This window comes from Gracilinanus agilis, chromosome 4, assembly GCF_016433145.1.
Source record: "Gracilinanus agilis isolate LMUSP501 chromosome 4, AgileGrace, whole genome shotgun sequence".
In the NCBI taxonomy this organism is placed as follows: domain Eukaryota; kingdom Metazoa; phylum Chordata; class Mammalia; order Didelphimorphia; family Didelphidae; genus Gracilinanus; species Gracilinanus agilis.
The window spans coordinates 237,881,091-237,888,121 of NC_058133.1; positions in this window are offsets into that span (position 1 = coordinate 237,881,091).

Here is a 7,031-nt window from a genome sequence, read left to right on the forward strand (position 1 = left end):
GCTTCCAGACCTCTCTGAATTTTTAATTTTTACACTGGGTTTGATATGTGAGAGGTAGAATGGCATAGTTGTTAGAGAGATTGCCTTGGAATCACAAAAACCTCAGCTATCTTTGGTACATATTGGCTTTATGACTGAGCAAATCATTTAAAGTCTAAGGACTCCAGGCAATTCTTGAAGACCTTAACCTATAGAGTAGGCACTGGCTTGAATTGGAAGAGGGAGTTTCTTAATTAGGAATTCCCTATAATAATTATGCCCCAGATTTACTCCAAAATATATACATTTTTGATAGACTTATATGTTTATGTGTAAGTTTCTTGAAGGCAGCCATGATTTAATTTATATCTTATTATCTCCAGTCAGCCTCTGGCATGTTCTGGATAGTGTGTACATAGGCAAATCACTTAACCTTTCAATACTTCCATAACTCTTTAAGACTGTTAGTTGTAGATGAGTTGCCAGGTTGCACTGGTGCAGGAAATTTCCATCACAGGAGTTCTTTACACAGATGGAAAAATAAGTCTAGATGAAAAAAAAAGCAACCATAGCTCATTCCAGTTGTTAAAAGGATGATCCCATTTGGGATGGAAAATAGTCCTGCTGAGTTAGCTTCAGAGAGACCATTTGCCATTTTTACTTCCTTTTATTGGCTTTTGTTCAGTGATCACTCTTCAGTGCTACTAGATCTGCCTGACAAGATCAAATCACTGATTTTGAAGCCTTGTGTTTTAACAGCTTAGTTTTTTATGACATGTTAAATCCAATCCTATGTTGTGTATTTTGAGCCCTCAGTTGAAAGTGCAAGGGAACTGAAATTTCAGTCAGTCAACAGGTTTGTGAACACCTGGGATGTGCAAAGCCATGTAATAGACACTGATGTGATGAAACTAAACTAAAATTCATTACTTTCAAGAAGCTAATGAGTTTAAAAGGGGAATTTTCAAAGAACCCAAATGAAGTGGATTCCCTTCTAATCCAAGTCATTCTAAGAAATTGTCATAAATTATCTGTATAACTAAAGGCATATTAAATCTAGTTGTTACTAGGAAATAGCTAACATAGAAATGCCTTAAATACAATCAAGGAACAAACTGGATGGAGGTAAGAAAATAATTCAATGAAGACTGAATGACTAATGACTCATTTTGTTCAATATGAAAATTCAGTTAATAGTTCTAAGAATATATATATTTTTCTTTTTGGCATAATTGTATTCCTCAAGTTGGTTTATGGATGAAGAAAAGATTGCTATCATCAGAATGTTTTTTACCCAGCTTCATATTACCTGTGGAATATTGAGTGTGTATGTTTTTTTGTTTTCTTAATTTTTGGTCTGCACCTGTGATTTCATCAGTGTGGAGAACTCCTGGTGAGTAAATTCCCTCTACCAATTTGCAACCTTTAATTTTAGAGAGTTGAATGGAGCACAGGTTCTGAATCAAAGATGTTTCCTGGGTAGTGTCATAAATTGTTAGAGATAAAAAGGACTTTTGTGACTATCTAGTCCAATTCTCTCATTTTGTAGAGAAGGAAAATAGGGCACAGGTAAGAAAAGTAATTTGTCCAAGAACATAGAATGGCAGAACTGCAATTGGAATCTAGTACTTTTAAGTCCTAGATCAAAATGTTTTGCCCAATTTAGATTTTGTCTTTGACTTGTTTACACATGGAAATTATTTTACATTCAAGTTTTTATTCATTACTTAGCTTATTTTTTATTAATCTTCAAAATACACTGACCTTCCCCTTCCCCTGTCCTGCAAAATATGGCTGGTCTGAAGTTTCAATGCAAAATTAAGTCTTTAATTTGCCTTCCTAAGTATGTTCCACAAAACTTTGAGGAATATTACCATTGACAGCAGAGGCATTAAGCAGCAAGTGAAAAAGAGATTCCTAAAATCCATTTCTTGTTTCTCCTTTCTCTATTTATTCCTTAGAATAAAATACAGAGTAATTTGTGGAGCAATTAATTGTTAACAAAGAATAATCATTACCTCAGCAGTGTCCAATGATTTTATCTATGTATCTATCTATCACTAGATCCCAGATTTCTCAAAGACAATCAAGTATACCTTGATGGGATCTGCATCACCCTATATATCTAATAATAATTCATTCATATGATAGAAAGCAAATTTGAAAAATTGCCAAAAGGCAGATTTTGAACCTATATAGAGGTTAGTGACTTTCTTCATAAGAGAAAGGCCATTCTGTCTTCTGCTAATGTTTTTGGTCACTAGGCAATTATGAATTCATTTACTAACACAGCTTCCCAACTATTTTGGGGATCAGGAAAATGATATATGCAATTTCCATTTTATGACTTGTAAACCAAGAGAGAGGTTATGATCTTACCCAAGTAGCAAGAGTTAATTAAAATGTCAGGACTTCTACATGTCAGGCACCAAGAATACAAAGACCAAACCAAAACAGTCCCTACCTTCAAGAAGCTTATAGTCTGTCTAAAATGATATATTTCCTTCACAAGTTTGTTGCTCTAGCCTTAGAACAAGAGTAGCCATTTCAAACGATCATTTGCTTCTTATGTTCTTATTTTTAATATTAATACACAAAGAAGTTACTCATTAATGGGCAACAATATCATTGTTCTTTTGTTCAGAGAGAATCATCATTAACTAGCTGCAGTATGTTGGACAAGTCACTTCAGTCCTGTAGGTTTCAGGGTTCTCATTTGTAAGATAGGATAGTAATGCTGTCCCTGCCTATCTCAGAGCTACTGTAAGGATTAAATAAGGCAAAGAATGTGAAAACACTATGAACAATAAAGCACTTTACCAATGCAAAACATTATTATTACTATTATTATATGGTATGATTAAATTAGGCTCTTACCTCTTATGATACCAGATGAAGAAGATGCAGGTTCGAAGCAGATCACTGCAAGGGATCGGCAGGAAGAGAGAAAACACAGTTTATTTAATCACGAGATGCTACTTAGTGATGATATGATTGTCAGATAGGGGCTGAAAGCTGGAATCATTAAAGCACCAGGATCATTAGGGATGTAACATTAAAATTCCAGGAAATAACTGTTGTGGCTCAGTGATGTATCTGTACAATATCCAGATGGATTAAAATTCTCATCTGGGGGAAGATCCTTCATGGGAAGTTCATATATCATTTCCCCCTATTCCCACAAATATGAATACTTCTAGACATGCATATGTATGTGGGCACAAACCTTAAAAGATTTTGAGGAAGGACAGGACTGAGCCACCCCAGTAGCACTTTTATAGAGACCAATTTGCAAACACAGCAGCCTCCTCTGCTTTCATTGCTTAAAACATTTTTGGCAAAACATTTTTGGCAATCTCCTAGCTTAATATGCAATGACTGTGGCTGTAAATGGATATAATTAGAAATATTTCTTGTCACATTAAGCAAGTGAATCAATCTCCTATAAATAATTTGACAGGGGATGATCTTGGGTTCTGTATAGGAATTAGATAGGAGATTTGGAGACTGAGGGTTTCTAGATTTTTTTTTTTGCCAGCTCAACTATCACTCATCTTACAGTTCCTTACTAGATTAGCACCTGTAAAACAGGCATATTAGAACCAGTCTATTGTGTGGAAACATCTAGGTGGTGTAGTAGATAGAGTCCTGGGCCTGGAGTCAGAAAGGTCTGAGTTTAAATCTGGATTCAGATACTTACTAGCTGTGTGATCCTGGGCGAGTCATTCAACTCTGTTCGCCTCATACTCCTAATCTGTAAAGTGAACTAGAGAAGGAAATGGCAAACTACTCCATGATTTTTGCCAAGAAAATCCTAAATGGAGTTGCAAATAATTGGACATGGCTGAAACAAATTAACAACTAAATTGTGTAGAGGGTTTGCAATATTCTTTATTAACTCTTATGACAAATAAAAAAATTCTGTTGTAGAAGTAGAAGAATCTCAAACAACTCACTAGGGATAAGGGAGTAGTGTACATTTTGGAGGGGAAGAGATGGAAAATGGACTTCTGATTTCATTGTTAAAGAGAATTTTTAGTAATGAAATTCTGTGGATAAAGACAACTCACCTGGGGCACAGAAAGGTTAAATAACTTTTTCAGGGAAACATAGACTATATTTGTCAGCTTTTCCTGTATTAGTATTAAATACACAGTGTGTCAGAATAATATTTTTAGAAGTATAAAATAAAATATGTAGGATTAACAAGGAAACTAATTACAGAAATACACTTATAGACATTTTTTTAAAGTTCACAAATTCCAGGCTACTTGTATTAGACAAAGCTGCTTCACTGATGAACAGAAGGCATAATATTCCTCCTGGAGCTATAATTTTTTTTAATTCTTTTTTTTAAACCCTTTACTTCTGTATATTGGCTCCTTGGTGGGAGAGTGGTAAGGGTGGGCAATGGGGGTCAAGTGACTTGCCCAGGGTCACACAGCTGGGAAGTATCTGAGGCCAGATTTGAACCTAGGACCTCCCGTCTCTAGACCTGACTCTCAATACACTGAGCTACCCAGGTGACCCTGGAGCTATAATTTTTTAAGGATAATGACAGAAACTTGGGCAGTGTAAGGAAGTAGAATGATGGAATGGATAGTTCTTGTATTAAGCCTAACAAAGGAGTACTGAGTTTAGATAATATTTAATTATTTAAATTAATTGATTTAAATAACTAATTAAATTAAGTATTTAATTACATAGCTTATATTATATATCACATATAATTACACATAACATTTTAAAACATATGTTATACATATAAAGAAAGCATATAGCCAAAACACAAAGTACTAAATAAATGTGAATTATTACTATTATAAAAATTCAGCTTAATTCCAAGCTAGATACATATTCCCAGGTATCTCTAATTTTCAAACATTCTCAATAAGATACAACAAAATATTGTGATACTCTTATGACATAATGAAAGATATATAAAATGTTCTTGTCATTTTTCATGGGGATCTATAGCAAATGCCTATGGAGAAGGCTAAGTTTTTTGGGAGTGTACATTTTTAATTTATTTGTAGGAAGTGTTAAATCTACCAAGTACTTTCACTGTGGGATAAAGAGGCAGGCCACTTTTACATACTCAATATGACATAGTGCAATGAGTTTTAGTTAGGAGATCTGGGTTTGGCTTTCTACTTTGAAGATTATTCTTTGTATGACTCTAGAGAAGCTACTTTAACGACCTAAGTTTCCATATCCACATCTTGAAAATATAGATAATATTCGTAAAAATTATCTCAAAGGGTTAACAAGTATTATTGTACTGCAAATTATTGTAAACTGTAAACTTCTTTACAGACACCTGTTGCTGAATAAAACAAAGAGAACGCACCTAACTACCACAGGCTTAAAATAGTTATTAATTGAGATATTATTTACAGGAACTTTGTGATTAATACATCAAGGCAAATAACTTGTTCTGAAGCAAAGATGAAAAAAAACTATGACTTTCTTAATACCAGATATGTATAATTCAATGAGGTTTTTTTCTGTTTTATTTATTTAAATATTAAACTGAAAGCCAATCCCCAGTGGTAAATTGATCAAAAGATGATAGCAAATATTTCTCAAAAAAGTTCACTAATAATAAGAGAAATGTCAATCAATGCCAAGAATTAACCAATTGGTATACTGGAGCCAGGTGGAGCCAGGTGATGCAGGCTTGAATTGTTAAATTTTCAGTGTGGATATTTACATCTCAGAAACAGCAAATGCTACAAATCAGAGCTGATTTATTGCTCCTTCCTTCCTTTCTTCACAATAAGAAATAAAATATGCAACATTAAAGTAATGAAACTGATTTAACATAACCATATCAGAATTTATGTGTATAAATGAGTGCTAGTAAATATTGGGGTGACTTATGACCAAGAATTAGATTGCTAGGATATGATCATATAAGAACAGAATTTAGATTTTAGAGTAATACTTTGGATGTTCAGGGAGAACTAGTATCTCAGGTGTGAAGGCTTTCTGAGTTATTTTTTGGGACTGCTCATCCATCTTTGATGTCTATCAAACTCTCACCTCTGACTCCAAGAAGCTGTAGTATGTATAGTGTCTAAACCCCAGAAAAACCATCTTGGCAGATGATCTAAACCAGGTTAACAGGCCTCAAATGGGTCAATGACTTAGGGAGACGTCTACTCCAAATATGTATAGACTACCCACAGCAAAATGGGTGGATGAGAACAATTTATTCTAGTGAACATGAAGGCAGGTTAAGCAGGAACTGTAGAGTGCCCAGAGATTGGTCAGACGTCGAAGATGCCAAGGTCATCCCCTATATCCTAGGACACCATCAGTTGTCCTGACTTTTTTCTTTTTTTTTCTAAATTCTTAAAAAAATTTACCTGTTTATATTTTTTATAATATTTTTGTCAGTTTGTGGTCCATGTTCTCTCCCTGTCTCCCACCCCTCCTTAAGACAACAGGCAATATGATATAGGCTGTATATGTGTTATTAGACAATATGCATTTCCATGTTCCTCTGATTGTAGAATAAAATACATATTGCTTACACTAGAGAAAAATTCATGGAGGAAATAAAGTGAAATGAATATTCTGGTCTGCATTTAGAATCCTTCAATTCCTTCTGTGGCAGTGAATAGTCTTTTTCATCATGTGTCCCTTGGAGTTCTCCTGGATCCTTGTATTACTTATAATAGACAAGTCATTCACAACTGATGATCATACACTATTGCTGTTACTGGGTACAATGTCCTCCTGCTTCTGCTCACTTCACTTTGTGTCATTTCATATATGTCTTTCCAAATGTTTTAGTAATTGTCTTATCATTTTTTGGCTCAATAGTATTCCATTATAATCATATAGCACAACTTGTTCAGCTATTCCCCAACTGATGGTCATCTGTTCAGTTTCCAGTTTTTTGTCAACACAAAAAGAGAGGCTATAAATATTTTTGTACAAGTAGATTCTTTTCCTCTGTCTTTGATCTCTTTGGCATATGACTTGACTTGCCATTGAACTTCAGTGACTCTAAAAGAAAGATTGAGGCTGACAACTTTGTGCAA